The 25510-nt window shown below is 38.0% G+C and overlaps 1 long non-coding RNA gene across 1 annotated transcript in view; it reads left to right on the forward strand.

The window, feature by feature from the left end:
* LOC132664134 (uncharacterized) overlaps positions 1 to 25510 on the forward strand; it is a 63721-nt gene that overhangs the window by 362 nt on the left and 37849 nt on the right. The window contains exon 2 of the long non-coding RNA XR_009603472.3: positions 14740 to 14780. This is a non-coding gene — a long non-coding RNA (uncharacterized LOC132664134). The remainder of the gene's footprint in view (positions 1 to 14739; positions 14781 to 25510) is intronic.

The raw sequence follows: 25510 nt of genomic DNA on the forward strand, positions 1-25510 counted from the left end.
TGATCAATCAATGACTGAAAGAATGAAGTTTAGGTAGAGAAGCAATTTGCAAGAAAGCAGGGAAAACATTAGTAAGTGTCACAGGGGAAAAAATAAAAAGGCTTCTTCTGTGGCTTCAAAAATGAGAACTATCCAGCAGAAATCCTAACCTACAGCATTCTGCTACACTGAGCTGCAAGTGTGGCATCTAATTGCTCAGGCCCTACGCCACGACAGCCACCTGCATTGAAATACTAGCACAAATCACAATTTACTTCCCAAAAGTTAAACTTCATTAAATATTAGTTTAATTTAATGTTTTCCAGATTAATTTAAGATTAATTTATAGCCACACATTTGCACAGCCCAAGCAGTATCTCTCCTTTCTGTCATTTCTATCATCTTACAGACAGTAGGAAAAGGGAAAATGTATGGTTAAGAAGCGCCGTGATAGAGTAAGTAGGGGGAGATTTAATTAAACTATTACATATCTTTTCCTCGAATGTGGGGAAAAAAACATAAATTTGCCAGTGAGTACAGTAGTATGCATATCAGGAAGCCTGATAAACAAAAACTTTGCAGATAAGAAAAGTGGTTCTTACAAAATGACTTGGGCTCAAAATCTGACATTGTATTTAACCCTACGTTCTCTTCCTAAGTCTAAAATTGTATATTAATGTCAATTTATTCTTTGCTGGTAGAATTTGTTCGCAAAGAAAATGAAAAAAAAATATTGTTCATTAATATTCAATATCTCTTTTTGTGCATGACTATCTTTTCCAGAATCATAGGATCTTAGCGCTCAAAAAAGCCCTGGGGAATATCTAGTCCTGTGGAGTTCATATCATTTTAACAGGTGTCCTTCACTTAAATGGCATCTTATATATGGAAATCATGGCTTAAAGCAGCTCAAAGCACAACTGCTTTGGTGAAATTGGGAGTGAGAAATCTGAACCTTCCCCAAACCCCTTCATTCTCAGGAGCTGCCCCCGCCAAGTACTTCATCATCAATTCCAGAGCTCTGCAAACACAGTCTGAAATTCACTAATTTAATGCAACTTCCCCATTTTACAAATGAAAAAAAAAAAAAAAAACTGAAGCGGGCAGGGCCAAGACACTAGTCAAATTACACTAATAAGCTGTAGCAAAACCAAGTTAGATCCCCTCCTTCCCCTCCTCACTGCTCTTCCGGCTGCCTTCATGGCACTCAGAGCTCCTTGTCCTGGAGGATGTGCAGCCAAACTCACCATGCAGGTCTGGGAGAGAGTCTAATGGTGGGTGGGGGAATGTCACAAAACAGGACTCTGTGAGCAGAATGGCTGAGCCCCTGTGTAATGAGACTGTGTGCCTGTGACTCTTAATCACTAATATCTGCAGACGGTTTTAAGAAAAATCAAATCTTACAGAACTCTAAAAGTAAGTAAAAGTGCCCCTTCCTCCCACCCCACAGGTTCCACATCTCAGAGATAATCACTTTCCTCTTCACTGAACAGATGCAGAATTCTATTTCTAAACTGATCAATATTAGATCGAAAGATAAGGAATTTCATACTGATAATACATTCCATGTATGCTCCCTTTATAGACTTAGTTTTGCATTTTCAACATATTTTTTTAGTGATTTTCTCTTTTCTTTTTTTTTTTTAATTTTATTTTAGAGAGGGTGAGAGAGCGTGCACATGAACGGGGGAGGGGCAGGGAGAAAGACAGACAGAGAGAGAGAAAGAGAGAGAATCCCAAGCAGTCTCCACGCTCTGCTTGGGGCCCAACACAGGGCTCCCCCTTACTACCCTGGGATCACAACCAGAGCTGATATCTAGAGTCCGATGCTGAACCAACTGAGCCACCCAGGTGCCCCACATTGTCAAGGTTTTTAACATTTATTTCTGTAATGAATGTACATCCTCAGTGTTTCGTTGATTCTCACACATTTTCAGGGAAACTGGAGTTGTTCTGATTTTTGGTTGGTTGGTTTTCTTTTTTTCCCTTCCTCTCTGGAAGCATTCAGAATGTTTTCTGTACCTTCTGTGTTCTCAAATTTTACAGCTTAGAGTCAATGGTAGAATATGTATGTATGTATGAATGTATTTTCATTTATCCTGCTCAGAATTCAATGTCACTTTTAATCAGCAAACTTATGTTTTTCTTGAGTTCAGTTGAAATGGTCTGCAATTATCTTAGGTATTAAGTCTCAATTTGGTGACATGGGCTTAGCACAAGTGACTCCATTTTGGGTTTATTCTCTCTTTTTTTAAACAGTAATATAAAATATATTTAGTCTCCAGCCCCATTCCCAGCACAAAGCTCCTAAAATCATTGGAATTTCCTAAGTGATTAAGAGTGATAAAAGTGTCATTTATCATTCATAACAAGCTGCTTTCAACCACACCTAAGATTATGTTAATGAGATGACTTTTGGAAAACCCCTCTGGATGGGTCTGGTTGCCAGAAGAACAACAAGATTAGATGGGTGGAACTTGCAACCCCACATCCCCTCAAATCCCCTTACAACACCTGTGGGGACGGGAGAAGAGATAGAGGTTGAATCAATCACCAATGGCCAATGAGTTCATCAATCATGCCTATGTAATGAAGCCTCCATAAAAACCCAAAAGGACAGAACTCAAAGAGGTAATAGTGAACAAGAATAAATGCACATTCTAGAAGGATGACTAAACTCCACAGGGACAAAAGCTTCTGTCATCAGAACCTGACAGACCTTGCTCTATGTATCTCAACATCTGGTTGTTAGTGTCCTTGAACATCTTTTGTAATAAACCTGTAATCTAGTAAGTAAATTGTTTTTCTGAAGTTCTGTGCAAATTGATCAAACCCAAGGAGGGGCTCAGAAGGAGGGTGGCAGTCTTATGGGAGTGACCCTTTATCCTGTGGGATCTAATGCCATCTCCAGGTAGACAGTGTCAAAATAAATTGTAAGACACTCATTTAGTATCACAGAATTGCTTGCTGTGTGAAAAACCCACATATCTGGTGTCACAGATGTTGTGAGAGTTCTGAGGGTGAGTGTAATAGTTGAGAATAGAAAATGGCTGTCTGGTAGCTCAGTTAGTAGAGTGTGTACTCTTAATTTCTGGGTCATGAGGTTAAGCCCTACATTTGGCATAGAGACTACAAACAAAACAAAACAAAACAAAACAAAACAAAACAAAACAAAACAAAATAAAATAAAATTAATAAAATAAAATTAAATAAATAAAATTAAATTAAAATTAAGTTAAATTAATAAAATTAATTGATTAAATAAAATTAAAATAAAATAAAATAAAATAAAATAAAATAAAATAAAATAAAATAAAATAAAATAAAAAAGAGGAGAAACACAGGAGTGTTTTCTCTTACACCTCAGTCATGACTTTTGTAATTATTCATCATGACCTTATTTGACAACAGTAATTTTAATTAAAAGTACAGTGATCCTCTGTTGTCTATTCATATTTACAGTGTCAAGATCTAGGTAGACTATTCAGAAAGACCACAACAACTGTGTAGGTTGGTTTTCCCAGCAGGCCCCTTCCCTGAATGGAAAGGCAAGTTGCAGAAGCATAAGTGGGTGACTATGGCCCAGAACGGCTTCCCTGAGATGTCTGCACAGGCACCCAAATGAGGACTTTAAGAGAACCTTAGAGTATTTCACTTTTAGGCAGAGCTGCCTTTTTTTTTTTTTTCCTAGCGTCTGGTGTAGCTGTCCTGAATTTGCCTCAAATCTGCTCTAATTCCATCTCAAGCCCCCTTCCTCACTTCTAGATTATTCTCACATAGATTACATAGTGTATTTATGGTACGTTAGTCTTGTACTAACCATATACTCAGTAAATGTCACAAACTTAGGGTAATCCCATAGGCTCAGCCATTTGAGAAATGAGTTCTTTCAGGAAGTACCCTGATGACGTCCCCATGCTTCACACTCCATTCCTGGTCTTACTTCTGAGTTTCACTCTTCCCTGGGATGTTCTTGTTGACTACAGCTCTTACCTCCAATAAACAGATTTTTCTTGATATTGTCTCTCAATCTGACCCCATCCATTTTTCATCTTATAGTATTTCCTCAAATGTTCTGGTCTGCTACCAGTTCCCTTTCCTTGGTTTTCAATACTGTCATCGTTTTGTTTGTTGGTTGGTTGGTTTATTTATTTTAAGAAAGCGAGAGAGAGAGAGAGAGAGAGAGAGCATGAGTGAGGCAGGGGCAGAGAGAGAGGGAGGGAGAAAATCCCTAGCAGGCTCTGCATGGTCAGTGCAGAGCCGGACACAGGGCTCATGGGACATCATGACCTGAGCCAAAATCAAGAGCCAGAGGCTGAACTGATTGAGCCACCCAGTTGCCCCATGGCTTTATTTTTATTCATTATTTTTCAATGTCTTTTCAGTCAGGATATAGGAAAACAGGGGAATCAAACACCTGTGCATCTTGAACTATGTTCTAGTATTTTGAAAACTTCAACTGGAACACTGAAAGCTTCCACAGTTAAATGTAAAAATAACAAATGTGTCCACATACATGAAGCCATGTATCCAGTGACTTGCCAGCTCTAAGGACAGTGAGGCAGACCACCTACAAGCTATCATTAAGCAGGTCAACTCTGCTCACTCAGCCATTCCTCTACTTCCATACAAGTTAGTATTTCACATACATCCCCCTACATAAATAAGAAAACCTAGCAAAAAGAAGAAAAAGACCTAGAGTCTACAGTCCTGACCAAGACTCACAAAGATCAATAAACAATCACAAGGGAAGTACAGATGCAGGGAAACTCAGTGATCATCTAGATCAATATCTTATGTTGGCCCACAGGCCACATGAAGCTCTAAGACTTGAAGCTATTCTCTCAAGGGTATCCAGTTACTAGTGATACACTTAGAACTTGAATCCTGATCTTTTTATATCTAGATTATGGCTTTCTACACCTCTGATTGTCTTCTCTTTGTTCCTCTTTTTTCATTTATGTTTTATTTTTACTGAACAAAAAAGCAGAACAGATACCCTCACCAATAAATGCCTCTCCTTCTATCCACCCCTCTTGCCACACACCCTTCTCCATTTAACATTCAACAGTGGAATTCACTGTGTGTGTGATGTCTATGATGTCAGTCTTACTTTGCATATCAGAGGCACCAATATGACCCACTGACTACTGTTGGGGTGAATTCAATGAATATTCAGCATCTAAGACACAGAAAGCACTGTACTAAATGTTGCAGGAAATACTAGGATAAGTAGAAACTATTAAGAGAATAGAGAGATAAAGAAAAATGGCCCATTCTAGCGTATTCAATTCATTCAGAGGGCAGGTGGAAAAAGAGAAGTAGACATTTCAAGTGTCCAATGGTGTCTGGTGCTTCCCCCACTCCAGGCACTTCTCAGGGACCTTGCAGTTAGGTAGGTGCAGGTGACTCATTCTGGCCAATGGAGAATATAAACAGCATGTCTCACTTCAAGAAGAAAAACACACGAATGATATTCCAGATTCCTTTTCCTGCTGTGGCAACTAAGGTAACCATGTTGTCCAATGGTGCATCTACAAGATGGGGGGAGTGTCTCTACGCCCGGGGCCCCAAGTGACTATGCAGAGACTCCTGACAACCCATATAGGACGTGTAGTGTGAACCAGAAATAAATGTTTGTCTTGCTAAGCCATTGTAATTTTTGTTACAGTAAAATTTGTTAGAGCAAAATCTAGTCCGTCTAGTGTCCTAATGAGAGGACCCAGTTAAAGAAACCGAGAAGGAGCAGTGAGCAAAATGAGAAGACAGCAAGGAAGAGAAAATCATGTGATCATGAAAATTAAAGAAGCAATGGGGAATTTGTCACTAATAAAACAACAAAAATTCAGTAAAATCCTCATAAAATGAGTTTATCCTCATTGATAATCATTCTATCAACCCTTTGTTCTTTAATACAGCTTTACTCTGTTTCAATAATTTCCTTGGATTGAAAAAGCACATGCAAAAATACCTCACTGCAAAAGTATAAACCTGAAATGTGAAAAACAAATGTATATTACAATCAGACCAAAATATTTACATGATGTAAAACATTAAATAAATAAACCATTAGAATAATCCTATTGAACTAAGCAAATGGAATCCAATAGAACAGCTGTTAATATTATCTTCCTCCATAAAGAGAAACCTTGATGACTCATTTAGAGCTTCATAAATTGTATCTTTTCCCTGCTTGGTATAAATAGGGTTTTTCCATTTAGTATGTTGTTTGGTATATATTGCTAGACTTGATATGCATAACAACATAAGATCCTATCCGTCCATTGTGTCTCCTACACCTGGAAACTCCCTGTCCATCCAAGTACCATGCACCTCAACTAGGCAAATTCACTCAAATAAGCTGAAAAAAATGCACACAGATTAATGGTAATCTACTTCCTCCTATTTATTTCCTCATAAATTCAATTCCAGCATAGCATACTTTTAAAATATGTATATATTATGCATTACAGAAGAATCCTAAGTGATTCTTAAAAAATAAAGTGCCACTAAAACAATTTAAAACTTTTGTGTATTCCCCTGAAATTGCATCCTTCGCCTTTTGTGCGCCTAACCCCCTTGTCCTGATGACAATTCAGAACACCTCTGGCCTTGTTCTCCAGCACTGTAAACATTTCACTGGACCCCTCGAGTGAGCAGTCCTGGTTCAGACTTCCCAAGGAGCTTAAGAGAGAACCCTTGTCCTAGTTGCAGATCTAGGCACCCTGTGAAGAAGAAAGGCAGGATTTGTCCACTGTCCTTCCCTTTACAACATAGGAGATATTGTAAAGGATAGAGAGCAGTAATATTTCTGAGCATCTTAGTCTGAAATTGGGCGAAAGAAAGGAGAAAAGAAAGACCCTTATGGCACGTCCACCACACCGTTCTTACTAAAAGCACTAATAATTCTCAATTATCAAAGCATATATTATTTAGTTTAGAGCATGCAGACGGGCACCACAAGCACCTGACAAACTCAGCTCCTGACACAAAACCATGAGCAATGTTTACTACTTCTTACTTTTCAGGAGAAATTAATCTTCACCAATGATCAGAGAAGCTGAAGGCAATACTATTAAGTGGAAGGTGAGATGTTATAGTTCTCAAGTTGAGGCTTTCACATACAGATCTTTAAAACCAAGTTCAAGCCCTTCATTTTAACCATGTACAGGCAAAGCAAGAACAGGATTCTCTGAGAAGGCTTGAACCAGATTAATGCAAACAGAATTGTACCACTCCCAACCTCCCATGTTTCCTTGGTAATGTGTGTAATAATCTAGTTAAAATCAATGAAATCAGAATTTCTTATATTTTGATAGCTGATACAACCATATTGGGGAAAAATTGGTATCACCTAGTAAATCTGAACTTGCATATACAACCCAGTAATTCTACACATAGTGTATAGCCTAAATACATACACATAACTTTTTCACAACTATGAGCTATGTTACAGAAATGTTCGTGGAAGTATTGTTTGTGAGAGGAAAACCTGAAACTACTGAAGTCTACAAACAGGAAATGGGATAATTTTGGAATATTCATACCTGGATTACAATATACATAAATGAATAAGCCACAGGTATACATAGCAACATGGATGAATCTTATAAACTTACCCAAAAAGGGGCAGGTTACAAAGCAATACATAGAGCATAGTTCCATTTTGCCTAACCTTGGCAAAATCAAACAATGCACTAAGTTTATATACAATCGTACAGAATAAAACTCTAAAGAGTATGATTCACACAGGATTCAGTATAATGGCTACTTTGAGAATGAGGAAAGAGAAGGATGTGATTTGGGAGGGGCAAATGATAGGCTTCAAAGAAGCTAGTAATTTTCTATTAAGTTGGGTAGTGGGTAAACGGGTTATTAGTCCTTGAAGCACATATGTTACACATACTCCTTTGTATACAAAATAATTTCATATAAAAATTATTAAATTTAGTGTACATAAGAATTCATGTTTAAAACGTATTTTCACAGACCCAACACTGAAACACAGGGAATCTGTTTCAGTATGTTTAGGGAGCAAGGGGATACCTCAGGTTCAGCTTTTTAAAATAAACATCCAAGGTACAACTGGAAGTGGTCCATGAGGTGTATGTACCACCCCGTGAAAAATACTAGATTAGTTTTCCAGAGTTACCAAGTTTTTTTTTTTTTAAGCTTATTTATTTTGAGAGAGGGAGAGTATGCGTGAGCAGGGAGAGGCAGAAAAAGAGTCAGAGAGAGAATCCCAAGCAGGCTCCATCAGTGCAGAGCACGATGCAGGGCTTAATCTCACAAACTATGAGATCATGACCTGAGCCGAAATCTAGAGTTGGATGCTTAGCTGACTAAGTCACCCAGGCGCCCCCTAAATTATTAAGTTTTTTTTTAATGTTTATTTATTTCTGAGAAACAGAGACAGAGCATGACCAGGGGAGGGGCAGAGAGAGAGGCAGACACAGAATCCAAAGCAGGCTCCAGTCTCCTAGCTCTCAGCACGGAGACCGACACGGGGCTCGAACTCACAAACTGCGAGATCATGACCTGAGCCGAAGTCAGACACTTAACCAACTGAGCCACCCAGGGACCTCCTAAGTTATCAAGTTTTATACCAAAGTTTACAGACTTTCTTTCTTAAGTGAAATCTTATTTGAAAAGAACAAACACAAACAAACAAGCAAAAAAAAAAAACAAAAAAAAAAAAACCCAAAACAAAAACCAAAAACCAAAAACCCAGTTTGTAAAAAGGATCAAAACAGAGGGGTTCTGGTTAGAGTTGGGGAGGAGGCCCCAAGTCTTGTTCATTGGGCATTCCTTTCTCCCACTACAACTGCAGCCTTGAAGGCAGCTCTAGAAGTCCACAATTTCATGACCAATGGCAAAGAAACCCCCAATATCAATTCCATTCAATATATTTCAAAATAAAAAGAAGGAATTATGCAAGTTTGGCCGTGAGACAAAGGCAAGGTGAAAAACAAACCTTGGGAATATTTTAACTAGAATTTATAAAATGTGTATGCTCGTTTGGTTTGATTACACACACACAATTCACACAATCTGCATATGTGAAGGCACAATGTCTGGCACATAGTAGGTATGTGTACAGTTTAAATGGATCAATACCTTGATTCATTCCTGAACTTTGGATGAAATAGGAGTGAAAGTCAGAGACTTGTTATTCTGTGATTCTGACTTTTGGATGTAATTTACAACATAGTACTAGCCGCAACTTCTTCCACTGGAATGCTTCCAGGCAACAAAAGTAATGGATTTGTTAAGTTACCCACAGCAAACCACAGCACCCCGAACACCTGCTGAAAGAAAGAGTTTCCTAGCTACAAATGTAGTTTGAACATGCTGTCTACAGCAGATCTACTCTGCACGAAACATGTAGCCAAAGTGAGAAAGGAATGGAATGGAATATTCAAATAGGAAAAAATAGGTGGGTGGCTACATATTGGTGTAAATGGAACATCATGTAGGGAAATGTGTTCTTTCTTTCTGAATTTACATTTTATACACAAATTGTATAATTAATACTTGGCCATAAGCAAAACTTCATGAAATGGCTTTGAGAACAATTTGTGAAATAGCGGCCACATACAGAGTCCCTCCCCACCAAATACTGGTTAAGACTTATACACCATCTATAATGGCAAAAAGAACACAGAAGTTAGTATTCTAGGTGAAAACCTTTCTTATAAGCCCATTGGTTTCTGTTGATTCTCTTGGCCTTCATTCAAGAGAAGCTGGCATGGGCTGTTGCCTAGCAACAGCATGCAGTGCACTTTTCTACCAGCCCATGAAAACGCTGTCTCTGGACCTCATGCCATTTAGCACCGTGGTTTTGTAAATGATGACAATCTCTTAGGAACTTTTCTTTCCTCCCTTCAAATGAGTGCCTGAGGAAGACTATTTTATTTTATTTTTATTTTTTTTTTTTTTTTTTTTTTTTATTTTTGGGACAGAGAGAGACAGAGCATGAACGGGGGAGGGGCAGAGAGAGAGGGAGACACAGAATCGGAAACAGGCTCCAGGCTCCGAGCCATCAGCCCAGAGCCTGACGCGGGACTCGAACTCACGGACCGCGAGATCGTGACCTGGCTGAAGTCGGACGCTTAACCGACTGCGCCACCCAGGCGCCCCTGAGGAAGACTATTTTAATATTCATTCCTTCATTATAAACATTGCATTTGGCTTAACAAAGACCAGAAAATCAATTGGCAACTCCCGTTTCTCTGACACTGACAGAGAAACCAGTAGGAACACACATCTTATTGAGAATTGCAATATATTTTCTTTGAATGAACTATAGACTGTTTAATACCATCCATACTAATATTTAATTAATGCCTCCTATGTGTTTAGGATATCATATCTCAACAACACAGACACTGTTCCTATTCCCATGGAACTTACTTGCCTATCCTTGAATCTCCCTAAAGGCTAAATGTTCACCCATAAGAACACATTCCAAATTCTTGTGTATTCCAGCTAAAAAGGAGGTCCTACTTTTTTAAAACCAAGAAATATTTTCAAGCCTAATTCAGATAACTGAAACCCTAGTTGGTCAGGGCCAGCTGAATCCAAGTTAGGAACTCCAGAAAAATCAAGTCAGCAGACAGGAACCCTAGCTGTGTGAGGTACCGTGCCCCACAGAAATGGTAACAGGACTTTTGAGACTCATGTCACATGATCGAGATTCTTAAATCAAAAACAATGGATGAAGGTTTTCAAAGAAAGTATCTCTGAAAGGCCAAAAACTAACTTACCAACAGTTAGGAGAGCATCAAAGGACCCATGTCCATCCTGTATCCCAGCATACAGGTTCAAGGTCACCTAGAAAATATAATGGAAGCTTCATTAAAAACATCCTGTAAGCCATTCAGTGAGAAATACTCTAAAATCCTCAACAGAGAGGACCAAGAAAGTATGACAATTCTTTAGGAACCCAAAAGAAATCTGGCTATGTAACTCTCCTTTGAAGACTCATATCACTTAGGAAGAAAATTCCTCCAATTTGAGGAAAAACAGAACAAAGCTACCAGCAAATGTTTGGGAGTAGAAAATAAAAACAATATTAAGGAGTCACAATTATTCAGCAAAGCATGAGTTACTAAGACTTGTAGGAAAGGGACAGGGCCACTCAGGTGGGTAGAAAAGTATTAGGCTAAATACCTAGTGATTGTCACAGAAGTTTATATGACATTATTTTCATTGGAAATACACAAACAGATCTTGAGAAAGTAGTATGGCCTTCAAGTTGATTTAAATATGAACCATCAGGGGCGCCTGGGTGGCTCAGTCGGTTGAGCGTCCGACTTCGGCTCAGGTCATGATCTCGCGGTCCGTGAGTTCGAGCCCCACGTCGGGCTCTGTGCTGACAGCTCAGAGCCTGAAGCCTGTTTCAGATTCTGTGTCTCCCTCTCTCTGACCCTCTCCCGTTCATGCTCTGTCTCTCTCTGTCTCAAAAATAAATAAACGTTAAAAAATAAATAAATAAAATAAATATGAACCATCACTATTCAAATTTGTCACAATGTAAACCTAAATCCAAAGAGCCTACCTGTTCACAAAAGACTGGAAGGCATCCTTAGGTTTAGGGCCCTTTGACTGCGTCAGGCCAGAAACAGATTAAGTACTTTTTCAAAGTTTCAGGAAAGGAAGAAAAGAGAAGAGAAGAGAAAAAGAGACAAAGGGAGAAAATTTCAACAGAAGATTGTGTTATGAAGAAAGTTTTGGAACTGTTCTAGCCTGATTTTCACTTTATTTAATGCCAGCTAAATGCTTTCTCTCCAAAAATATTTAACTAAAAAATAAAAGAGGCAATACAAAGTTCTCTGAAACCTTTTTCCCCTTCAGACACAAAACATAATAATGGGAAAGTAATCCTATCATTATGCTTACATGATAAGCAATTTCTTTTTTTTTTAAGTTATTTATTTATTTTGAGAGAGAGAGCGTGCACAGGAGAGGCAGAAAGAGAGGGAGAGAAAGGCTCCAAGCAGGCTCTACACTGTCAACACACCCCAATGCGGGGCTCGAACTCAAGAACCACGAGATCATGACCTGAGCTGAAATCAAGAGTTGGACACTTAACCAACTGAGCCACTCAGGTGCCCCAAGTAATTTCTTAAAAAGAGAAAAATAGGGGCGCCTGGGTGGTTTAGTCGGTTAAGCGTCCGACTTCAGCTCAGGTCATGATCTCACGGTCCGTGAGTTCGAGCCCCGCGTCGGGCTCTGTGCTGACAACTCAGAGCCTGGAGCCTGCTTCAGATTCTGTGTCTCCCTCTCTCTCTGACCCTCCCCCGTTCATGCTCTGTCTCTCTCTGTCTCAAAAATAAATAAACATTAAAAAAAAGAGAGAGAAAAATAGAAAGAGATTGAAAGAGAGCCTATGTCAATTAAGTTCCATGTTCTTGGTTGACAGAAATTACTTTAGTGACATCTCTCATGTACATACACACAATACTTTTAATAGCAAAAACAACATATAACAAAGGCTCTGTATGCTCATTTTTTTAATGGCACTGTCTGCCTATGTAAACCCACATTTACCTGGGTCCTCTAAGCTTAAATTATTGACTACCCCTACAAATATTTCAGAATCCCTCCCTAACACACCTCACAACTCTTGCCTTTTCCAAACTGTAAGACGTGCTAGTGATTTCCTCCTTTTTAGGACCCCTGTGCAAATGTATCTCTTTCCTCCACACACTGATAGAATAGTTATGCTGGAGTGCCTGAAACCACAGAGCCTCCTCGGGGTAAGTCAGCCAAATAGCTCTTGTGATGGAAGGTAAGAAGTCTTCTTAGGGGAGGGGACATTTGAGTGGGACTCCTAAAGCCACATTAGCTCTAACACTCTTTGTCAGCTGTGCTAAGTGATAGAACTGAGCCCACAGGTGTTCTTCATTCACTCAGGAATTTGTGGATTCTCTCACATAATCATAATGGCTATTATATTTTTTAAAAAACACTTCCCCATTGATGTGACTTGACTAGTGAGGCATTTTCTCCCCAAGAGCCCATTCCCCAAGAGGTTGGGTGAAGAAGAGGCTGTGACTCAGGAGTCACCTCCCAAGAGAATTAGTGAAAGGGGATCCCACCCCTTCTGGCCAAGGTGGGTAGTAGAAAGAGGGAGATGGGGAGAGGAGCCTGGAGAAGGGCCGGGGGATTCCAGGGTACCCAGATTCACTCCCTTTGCCACCTCTATTATAAAAGGAGAAAACCAAACACAGCCAGTATTTCCCTGTTTTCCATCTAAGACTCTGAGAAGAGATTGCCCCACAGGGTAAGCACAAAATCAGGAAGGACCCGGTTTGGCACCCACAGCTGCCCTCCGCTCTTGTGTGCCATTTGGAGGCAGCATTGTTAGCAGAAGTCACTGCCTGATGAGCTTTCTAGGACTGGAGAAAGGTGACCAGGCCAGGGACCAAAGCCAAGTCTCAGGCAAACCTCAGGAGCAGAGAAAGAAGGGTGGTAGGCCTGAGTCAGCAGGGAGAAGCCCCAAGCCTGACCAACAAGGAACAGACCTCAAGTTCAGCAGCTAGTGCCAGAGGGTTCCCTTTCCCCAGAGGCCTGCACAAAGGCACATACATGCAGGCACACACACACGTTCATCTTGTTCACATGATAAATTTATTCTATAAGACCTGACCCTAGCCTCTGAAAAGACACACCAGTCCCTCAGGCCAAGACTATCACTCACTATCTTGTCTCCACTGCATCTTGTCTACTCTGTGGTAGGACTCATCAGGCATGCATATTTGACTTTACCTTCCCCACAAGCCTGTAAACTATACCTTCTTCATCTCTGCATCCCCAGCTGTAATGATAGCACCTGGCTAAGAGTAGGTCCTCAAAGTTTTGTTTGCCAAGTGAATTTATAGAAATGGACATAACAGAACCTTTCTATCAGGAAAAAAAAAAAAAAGGTGTTTTTGTTAAGACCTACTTTATGCCAGGCTCTGTAACATGCACTTTTATATAGACAATTTCATTTGACCCACTCTCCAACCTGCAGAATAAGTGTTATCATTGTCCTTGTATGAATGAGCACTCTGAGGCTCTGGAAGGATGAAGGGACTCCCCCAAGAATACATAACTAGGAAGTAAAGGGTTAGGGTTAAACTCCATGTCTTCCATCTCCAACAGGAAGACTTCACAATGTCAAAGTTTCTAAATAGCTTTCCACACTGTACTCTAGTAGAGTAGAAACGTCCACATAACACTAAAAAATAACACGTATGAACTATGGCTCACACGGAAACTTTGATATCTCTTCGTATGATTATAATTTAACAGCATCAATTCGCATTAGTCGCTTAAATTTTCTGTCCTGGTGGGTAGCCGATAGGGTGAGGAGGAGACTGGAAGGCATGGTGCCAATATCCCCCACCTTGTCACAGGCAGCCGATATCTTACAATAGTTGTTGGGTCTCCATGAGACTAGGATCAAACAATGAATGTTGTTAGAATCAACTGTGAGGCCACAGCTGCACAGAATAAGAACTGGAGGGTGACTTCAACAAAACCAAGTGAACTGTTTTAATGATGGATACATTTTTCAATGAGATGAGCTTTTCCCAGGCCCTACTGGGCGTTCCTCTGAGCTATCATGGTGAGTCACAGGTTTGACAAAGCTTTCCTCCACAACTTTGAGGCATTAGGAGGTTGTCAGAAAACTCACACTTGTGGTGGAGATCTGTTTTTGAAGTTGTACAGAATTACCAATTAATGAGTTCTCGTATTATTCTTTTACAGCTGGGTGCATCTGGATGAGACTCAACCACAAAGGGGCCCAGGTTTGTATATCATGAATTCTAACTTCCAGAGACATATCTGGTCTCACTGTTGCCTACTCTATTTGCCTTTGTGTTCTGGAGACCTGATAACTCCAATGAATAGGATGATTAACAAAATCTTTAATTCTTTTCAAGTAGCTCTTCTTTTAATTACTGCAGATGCACCAGATCCTCTAAGCAGGGCTATAAAGCATTTGGGTTTGTCCGCCTGTGATAAGCTCCACAAGGCAAATGCCCACGTGCCAAGCCATAGGCAGACATGGAACTGTAGAATGGATTACAAATTCTAAAAAGTATTTTATTGGTAGTAAACTCACGCTCAGAAAAGAAAGACAGTTGGTCAATACATAATGCTCAAAGGGTCAGCTTGGCAGCTGGCAGATAATAGATGCTCTTAAAATATTTCTCAAATAAATAATGCTGTTAATAGACCCTCCACCATAACATCAGCTGTAGTATTCTTCAACTTGCTTTCAAGTTCCCATCTGATATAGATTATAGAGAATAGATTTAATTTTATTCAGAATAATTTTTAAATTTGCCAAAAAATGCAAAGTATAACAAATATCCATATGCTCACCACTCATATTAATCGATGTTAATAGTGTGTCACATTTAAGACTTTTAATAAAAGAAATAACAACTAACATTTATTGGTATTTAACCATGTATTCCAAGTGCTTTACATACATCAATTTGATTAAATCTTAAAAAAAAAACTAGGAGATATGTTAGTTAATATCTCAATTAAAAAAAAACTTTATTTAATGTTTATTTATTTTTGAGAGAGAGAGACAGAGACAGAGACAGAGCATGAGCAGGACAGGGGCAGAAAGAGAGGGAGACAGAATCTGAAGCAGGCTCCAGGCTCCGTGCTGTCAGCACAGAGCTCAACGCGGGGCTCAAACCCACGAACCGGGAGATCATGACCTGAGGCAAAGTCAGATGCTTTACCAACTGAGCCACCCAGGTGCTCTATCTCAATCTTACAGAGAAGAAACTAAGGTATGAATTTTAAGATTGTGCCAAGTCATGCAGATGTAAGAGCCTGTATTAGTTTGCTAGGGCTGCCATAACAAAGTACCAAAGGTGGTATGCCTTAAACCACAGAAATTTATTTTCTCATAGTTCTGGAGGCTAGGAATCTGAGATCAAGGTGTCTACAGCATTTCTTCTCAGGCTTTTCTCCTTGGCCTGTAGACACCTGCCTTCTCCCTGTGTCTTCACATGGTCTTTCCTCTGTGCATATCTGCATCCTAATTTTCTCTTCTTATAGGAACACCTGTCATATTGGATTAAGACTTAACCTACTAACCTTATTTTAACTTAATTACCTTTTTAAAGGCCCTGTCTCCAAATACAGTCACATTCTTAGTACTGAAGGTTAGGACTTCAACATATCAATTTCAGGGGGGACACAATTCAGGCTATACCAGAGGCAGAGCTGGTATGCATTCCCAGGAAGCTACGACCCAAAGCCATGTCCTTGCTGTCTACAGTAAAGCTGCTTCTGATAACAGTGAAGTCCTCATCGCACACTTTCTCAAACCCAGTCTCCCCATCCCATCCATTTTCACAGAAGCAACATTCTCACAAAGTTTATGCTACTTTTATAAGTTAACCTACCTAACATGCATCCTTAATATTATGTGTTTCTAACAAGTACTAATTTAAAAATGCCACCCTTCTCCCAAACAAGACAAGAATCTTAAATGTGTTTTAACTTCTCTCCAAACAGCATCACATGCTCACACCTTTCATGTTACTGGTGTCTAGTATCCTAACCATCATTTTAACCACCTTCCCCTACAAATTAGTTACTAGTGCCAACATGTATTTAGGCTTAACAGCAGGTTTAATTGATTTCCTTGGTCAGGATTTCTTCCTGCATTTGGGTTCATTTTCCTTGTTGCTAAAGCACTTGCGTGAGCATTTCTCTCAGTGAGGGTCTGAAGGTAGGAATGTGCTATATCTGTGTATATCTGGAAATGTCTTCATCACTCTTACTTGATACAATTCTAGGTTCAAGTTATTTTCCCTCAGTGCTTTAAGATAAGATTCCATTATTTTCTAACATCTATTGTCCCTGGTAATTAACTCCTATGATTCTAATTGTCATATGTTTCCAAGTTTGAAAGTAACCTGGTTTTTCTCTCTGATATCTTTAAGTCTTTTCCCTCTTTTTCCTTAAAGTTCTACAGTTTTATTATGATGTGTCTACATGTGAATTTGATTCTATTTACCCTGCTTGAGACAAATATCTTTTTTCCATTCTAGAAAACTCTCAGTCATTACCACTTCAAATACTCTCTCTTCTATTCTTTTTATTTTATCCTTCTAAGTCTCTAACAGAAAAAGTTATAGCTGTTCATTGTACCTTCAATATCTTCCATGTCTCTTAACTTATCTTCATTTTCTCTAAGTCCCCAACTCAGTAGTGAGTTCCAGGTGATTAGCCCAATTCTGTTATCTACTCTACTTCACTAGTTCTGTCTATCCCTGTATCTAGATTATTGTTTAGCCTATAAAACAAACATTTCCTTCAAAGGCACAAGTTCTTTCAAAAATCCTCACTTGCCAACATTCAGTGATAGCTAGCATTCATTTCAAAGAGCTTTGTTCATAAGGCCATAACACTGTAGTGAAATGATTTCCCCAGATGCAACAACAGTAAAAAATCTAAAACCTATAGTTCATAGATTATCTATTGTATGCATTGCATTCACGGAGAATCTGTACTAAGAATGGCAGTACAGTCAAGCAATGCGTTTCCAGAAATGGTAATGAAGTGCAGCCAAAATAGAGATAATTATTTTAATTAATGGTAATGATTTTAACGGTTGAACATTTTAACTAATTAATTATGATTGATTGCTTGTTACTAATCAGGAATATGATTTGAAGTTGTAATTGAAAAACCAGGAGCAAGAGGTTCTGCAGAGACCATATTACAAGCCTACTGAGATCAGGGGCATAACTTTTGCCTTGAAAACTACTTCCTGGAGCATTCCAGTCCTTTTTACTTCATATGTTTCTTAAAATAAACTGCTGGAACACGGATTTTAATTCCATGTTTAGGATCCTTTATCAGAAATAGAAAATTGAAGAAATGTATTATGGTATTGTGGCTATAGCTTTTAATATCATATTATTCATCTAAATTTTATTCTTATTAACTTTTGAGTCTAAGTTGTCTTTCTTTAGATAAATACTTTGGATATAAGAAGCTACTCAATTAGTCTACTCAGACAACATGAAACTTTTTTTTATTTTAATAAGCAAATTGACAGAATTAGTTTGCTATATAATTTATATGTAGTACTTTGGACACTGGATTGTTAATCTTTTTAAAATCTGACAAACTAAAAATATCACATAGAGAACAGCCAAAAACAATGAGATAAGCTTCTTTTGACTCTTTCATCTATTGTTCTAATGGTTCTGTATAAGTTGGCAAGTCACTATCTCCACATGACCTGGGATCTATCTTGAAGTAATTCTATGTGTTACCTTACTATGGTAAGGTGGCTATTTTCATCTAATCCTTTACTATAAGAGAAAAACCATGTTACTCCACTTCTATTTGTTAGATAAGGAGAGGTGGGAAGAGAGAAGGGAAGAATAGTAGAGCGATAATAAGGCATGGTAGGTTTGGAAAAGGGCAGAAGGTCAGTGTAGCTGTGGTACAGGGTGTGAATACAGAAAGTGGAAAGAAATAAGACTGGAGGGGTAGGTGGAAGCCAACTTGCAAAGTCTCTTGTTTGTCACATTGAAGAGTCCTGTGGGCAAGGAGGAAAGGCTGGAGATCACCAGGGAGAGGATGACATAATCAAATATATTTTAAGGAAGGCCATACTGAAGCACCTATTGGAAGACTGATGGGAATGAGGACAGAAATTAAAAAGGAGGCTGTCCCTATAGTCCAGATGGCAGACAATGAAACCTTGGACTAAGGCAATGATAAGGGGCATTCCTAGAATAAGACTGCTTGGATTTGGTTAACAGTTAACTGTACGTAACTATTTAAATAATAATTAAATATATGATGACTATGGAGGAGGTTCAAGTTTGAGGGAAAAATTGAGCTCCATTTGGGACATGTTAAAATCAAGGTGCTGAGGACACTCTGGCTACTGCATGTTTAACCACTTCTTTGCACCTATCTATCCCATTCAACAACTGCACCTCAACAACCTATTGTCCACAGCCATGGTCTCCAGATCATGTATCTACTTTTCAGACTGGACTTTACTCAAAGCCAGAGCCAGGTTCTGCAGCCAGAGGAAGCAAGTCTGAGAGCAGGGCCAATGCCATTGATTGGCATGGGAGCAAATGCACAAAACATTGTCAACATTGGACTATTTTTTTTCCACATCTCATAGTCTAATCACTGACTTTTCAATCACTTAATTTGCACTGCCTCCTCTGGCATTATTTTAATCACAGTCTTTAAAAGCATTGGCTCTGAGTCACTTTTGCAGAATGTGTTCAGAAAGAGTGTCTCATCTCCCTTCTTTTCTCCTAGTAAATTTCAACACCTAATTACCTACAATTGAATCTCTCTCCCATTAGCCAGCCCATTCTTATAAGGGTCTGATTCCAGATTATAGACTCCTCCCCATTTTCTCTACACTTCAGTGGTTCAGTTATGATAAATACCAGAACATTGAGGCCCAGAGGACTAGACTCAAAGTCCCTGTTGTTATTGTTTGATCCATAGTCAGGATGGACTCAGGCCCTCTGTGATCATGGAGTCTGCAGCTAGGCGTCAAGTGACTTAAATGTGAAGAGATGAGAGCTGCGGAATGTGAAAGCCAAGCAATTCCCCAACATGTTTTGATAGTAGCATTTGCAAACATTTATCCTTTTCATAATCTTGTACTAAACTCTGGGGGCATAGGAAATATCTTTAGTCCTCTCAGGTGTTATCAAGGTTAAAGTGCACTGTTTATATTTCAGCCAATAATTTTTTTTTTTTTTCAGAATCAAACAGGAAGTGGACGCAGAGTTGAAGGAATAATGATAGATCATCAGCTTTTTTTTTTTTTTTTTACCTTGCTATAGATCGTCCACTCAGTAATTTACCCTTGGACATTTTTAGTCTCAGGTCAGACTTCCTTCTGCCATTTGGCATTCTCCCAGGCACCATCCTTTTCCATCAGTCAGTGTAAACATTAGCCAAGCATAATTAGGAAGGTAAATCTGCTGTAGAAATGATCATGATTTCATTTAGATTTAACCAATGCTAAACAATGGACAGTCAGTTAATTTTCTTTTCCTGGAAATTCAAAAACAAATAACAGACTCATCATCTAGACACATCTAAACTGTGTAAGTTATCCACTGCAGCTTGTTTTTCTGATGATAATACTTTCAATTATGTTCTCATTTCAGTACTAAGAAATGAGTATTTGGGTAGGAAAAAGGAAGGAGCACAGCGATTGAAGGAAAAAGTAGAAAAGGACAGCAATAGAGAGCACTGTGTATCATTAGACTATCATATAATTTAGGTATTTCAGCTGCAAACAAAACTCACTACTTACACTGGTTTGCAGAACTGACAGTCTGTTTTGCCAGAATGATCAACATTAGCAAGCAGCATCCTACTGTTCAGCTGTGGATTTAGTCTGGAGTCATAGAAGAGGATAATATGCTTACGAATAGCACCTCTCAGAGTGTGAAGTGTACCTCCTGGGCTGGCAATCTAACCCTGATTCTGGCAGGGCCCCAAGCAAGGTGAAGGAAAGGGAGGGAGAAATGAATGAATAATATTTCCTCTTTTGCTCAAGATTTGCCAAAACTAGAACCTGGCATTGAATATTCTGAGCTGAAATACTCCACAGATAGTTTCGTTCATGTGCTGGATCAAAATTGATATGGCTTAGTAAAGTAGAAAAATGAGCACTGGGTGCTCCATCCATATGGTAAAAGTAAGAGCCTGACATCTCCCTTTTCTTCCCCATCGCCAACTTTTGCACTTTCCTAATGATGTGCCTTCAGAAGAGATCTGAATCTGAGATCCTAATCGTTGAGTTTTTAAAAGTTCTCATGGCAAGGTCTTCAGGATCATGATGTAGGCTGGATGTCTCCAGACAGAGCAAACAGTAATATTCTCTTATGTATGTATATAGCTAGCCATACCCACTAAACCACAATGAGTTAAGCATCTCACAGTAAATAATCTGCTGAAATAAAAGCCTTAATTTTCTCAGCCCCAAATGAATTATAAAGATAATCCATTTACCAATTATAAATATGCCCAGTGGAAGCTATTATGATGCAGCAAATGTGTATCTTATATCCAAAAATGATGTTATTGTTATATTCTGTGATAGGGTTTTCTCTTTGGATCGTCTCTCCAGCAGTGGTAATGAGTTCACACACAGCTACTGACATGCTTTCTTTCCTTGTTGCTGATGACCCAAATCCCCATTTGTTAGATGGTTGGCCAGAATTGGGGCCATCAGAGCAAAACAGTTTAAAGCTTGTAGATTATTGTTACTATCAATGTTAATTTTTTTACTACCAACAAAATTTGCATAGCCTATAGAGTAAGGTTTTCTGATGACAATACTTTCAGTTAATGTTCTCATATCAGTACTAAGAAATATATCCTACTCTATAAAGCAAGTAAAGCACATCGTATACATTATATCACATGTACATTAAATTGGTTAAGGTAAAGTATTGGTTTCAGTGAATAAATTATTATTAAAAGAAGAATGATTGTAAGGAAGAATTCTTTATATGTGAATGATGATTAAATTGAGTTTATAAAGAGAACCAATGCACTCTTTCTCAAGAGGTTTATGATATGAGTCTTAATTTTATTGCTTTAGACTAAAAAACTTGTATGAAACCTAGAAAACAAAGCATAGGTACAAAGTGATATTTAATTAAGTCACAAAAACTAAATAAAATAAAGTTAGAGTGAACTACTCAGCATTCATTTTGAAAAACAATTAACTATACAGCTATATCAACGTCTCTTTCGAACTCCAGGTTTCAAATAAATAGCTTAAGTTTTTTAAGAACTCAATGCAAAGAGTGCCTCCAAATTAAAATACCATGTCACTGTCAGATAGTAACTTACCATTCCAAATCAAGAGTAAACACTAATTTAAAATCTATTTGGTACATTATCCCATGGTTTTAGATAAACAGATAAATGAAAGATGACAAAGTAGGTTCCCTGTCTTTCAAGCCCCAGATACAGGGTCACCAGCTTAAGAGGTAATATTTGACTAGAACAATATAACATTATGAGGATAGAGGATGTGCATTCGGTAATCTGAGGAGGTTCCTTCCAGCTCTTGACTATATATTTGGATAATAATCATTAGAAAAAATGTATTATCTTTTCAATTTGACATTATTATTTCCCTCTTCTTGGATTGACAAGACATGTGCTTTGAAGCAGCATGATGTAATAGACTAAGGCAATGAATCTGTAGTTAGAATATACAGAGCCTTTGCTCTCCCATTTAGAAATTCAGTTTCTTTATAATTATAATGAAAATGATAATGATACTTTACCACATACCTCACACAGTGAATTTCAAACATACAGGATTATATGAGCAGTGTGTAAAACTTAAAGTCCTATATAAAGGTTAAAGTTGTACATTTATTTAGTTTTTTTTAGAATTATCATAATAATAAACATTAAATCAGACCTTACAGAGATTGAGGAAATGCATTTTCTCAATAGATAGCCATGATTTAGAAATGCAATCTGACATTGAAAGAGTTTAGAATTATTTAAAACTAAGAGATGAAAATACAATATCTGGGGGCGCCTGGGTGGCGCAGTCGGTTAAGCGTCCGACTTCAGCCAGGTCACGATCTCGCGGTCCGTGAGTTCGAGCCCCGCGTCAGGCTCTGGGCTGATGGCTCGGAGCCTGGAGCCTGTTTCCGATTCTGTGTCTCCCTCTCTCTCTGCCCCTCCCCCGTTCATGCTCTGTCTCTCTCTGTCCCAAAAATAAATACAAAACGTTGAAAAAAAAAAAAAAAAAAAAAAAAAAAAAAAAAAAGAAAATACAATATCTGTAACTAAAAGCTCAGTAGGTAAGTCCATCATCAGACTGGACATGTCAGAAGGCAGGGTTAGTACACTCAAAGACAGAAAAATATAAAATATTCCAATTGAAGTTCAGGTTAAAAAAAGAGTAAAGGGGAAAATTATAGTAAATATATGAGAAGCATGCTCAAAAATTCTAACATGTATGCAGTTAGAGTCCTAAAACAATAGAAGAGAGAAAAAGGAGAAGAAATATTGCCAGAAATAATTGCTGAGAATATTCCAAGGACATCAAGAGTCTCAATGAACCTCAAGCAGGATTAATACAAAAGAAACTACAGATAGTCATATCCTAGTCAAACTCTGGAAAACAAGATAAACAGAAACATCTTAAAAACAGAAAATTATTCAAGGAACCTGCAAAAGAGCAGCACTATGGCTTATAACTGACTTTTTTTCAGAAACTATGAAATCCAAAGAATAATGGAACATCCTTAAAGTTCAGAAAGAAAAATCCATCAACTTAAAATTTTACACCAACTAAAAAAAAATCTTTTTAAAAATAAAGGTAAAATAATATTTTGCATAAAAAATGAAAATATACAATTAACAACCAGCAGTCATGTTACCAAAAAATATACTAAAAAGGTAACAGAAAATAATTCCAGATAGAAATACACCAGTAAGGATTTTGTTGCATGAATACAGAATGTATAGAACTTGTTCAGCCATCCAGCAGCATGAAAGATATATTCCTGATAAAGAAGATGGTCAAGCTAAAATACAGAAGTCCTTAAGTTATTGTTGAACTACTGAACCATTCTGGAGCAGACTATTACAGACTTTTTAAGTTAGATAATAAATTTCTTGTTTAATAAAAAAATATTTTATTTAAAAACACATTTCTTTTAAAAAGCCTAAAATTTTTGCTTCTAGCATTATGGCATGTTAGATGCTCTGAGAGATACTCCTTTGGCAGGAAGAATATATTCTGGATAGGACACAATTTTTTTGCATTGCTTTTCTTGCAGGAAGTATGTGAAGACTCCAAGGAACACTTTTGTCTCCTTCCTCCCAAAATAATCACCTGTCAGCTAGTGGGTTAGGGTTTCCCCTGTGTGTACATATTAATATCACCACCGTTTTGTGGATACTAAGATGTGGTTCAATGTTAACATGGAAAAACTAAGCCTGGGATCCTGTGCTAGTGAAGACCAAGGAGAAAGGCTGAAAGAAGAAGTCTTCTGTGGAGGAGAACTATTCTAATTTAGATACATATGACTCATACAGGTTAAAATTAAGCAATGAGTGTATGAATTTTTAAAAATCACCAAGCATTTAAGAATGCAAAGCACTGTACGTAAAAGTCAGAAGAAGTTGTAAACAACAGAATTGGCTATCCAAGAAACTGCAGATACAGGGTATAGAATATGATAGCATATATGAAAATAATTTTTTAACTGCTTAAAAAAATAAAATGCACATGGGGCACCTGGGTGGCTTAGTCAGTTAAGCATCTGACTCTTGATTTTGGCTCAGGTCATGATCTCACAGTTCATGAGATCAACCCCATGTTGGGCTCTGTGCTGACAGCACGAAGCCAAGCCTGCTTGGGATTCTGTATCTCCTTCTCTCTCTGCCCTCTCCTGCTCTCTCACCCTCTCTCTCTCTCTCTCTCTCTCAAAATAAATTAAATAAGTGTTTAAAAATATATTTAAAAAAATAAAATGCACAATAATGAATATGAGCAAATAACAAGAAACTATCCAAATGAACAGGCAGATTTGAAAAATAATGCAATATATATATACGTATATACGTATATACGTATACGTATATGTATATACATATATGTATATATATGTATATATGTATATACGTATACGTATATATGTGTGTGTATATATATATATATATATATATATATATATATATATATATATATCAGGCACTGCTATACATAAAATAAGAGCAATCTGATAAAAATATCCATAAAGTAGCACAGTGAGATAATAAAATATAAAATATTAGGAGGATAAGAAATATGAAGGGTAAAATGAGGATATAACTGATCAGAGACACAAGAGGAAATAATGGGAGAATAGAAGGTAAGGCAATATTTGAAAAAATAATGGCTAGAAAGTTTTCCAAAACTAGTACGAATATGGATTCATCGATCCAGGAAGTGTACAGTATCTCAAGCAAAATAAATAAAAATAAATTCATATCTATACAGTGAAACTACAGAGCACCAAAGATCTTTAAGGGAACATGAGATAAAATACATATTGTCTACAAAGAAAGGAAAATTCAAACGACAGAGATTTCTCAGCAGTAACAATAGAAGCCAGCGAAAAACAGAATATCTTAAAAGATGTTGAAAAAAGTAGCTTAGCCTGATTGAGCTGCTACAACAAAATACCATAGATTGAGCGGCTCTAATAACAGACATTTATTTCTTACAATTACAAAGGCTGGGAAATCTGAGATTAGATAGTTGAGTTATAGATTAGATAGTTGAGCCAGCATAGTTGAGTTCTGGTGAGAATCCCTTTCCTTGCTTATAGATGCTGCCTTCTTGCTGTGTCCTGACATGGTAAAGAGAAAGCTCTGGTACTTCTTCTTATAAGAGCACTAATACCATCATGTGGGCTCCATCTTTATGGCCTCATCTAAACCTAATTATCTCCCAAAGTCCTCTCCTCCTAAT

Source organism: Panthera onca, chromosome F2 (genome assembly GCF_046562875.1).
Source record: "Panthera onca isolate mPanOnc1 chromosome F2, mPanOnc1 haplotype 2, whole genome shotgun sequence".
Lineage (NCBI taxonomy): Eukaryota > Metazoa > Chordata > Mammalia > Carnivora > Felidae > Panthera > Panthera onca.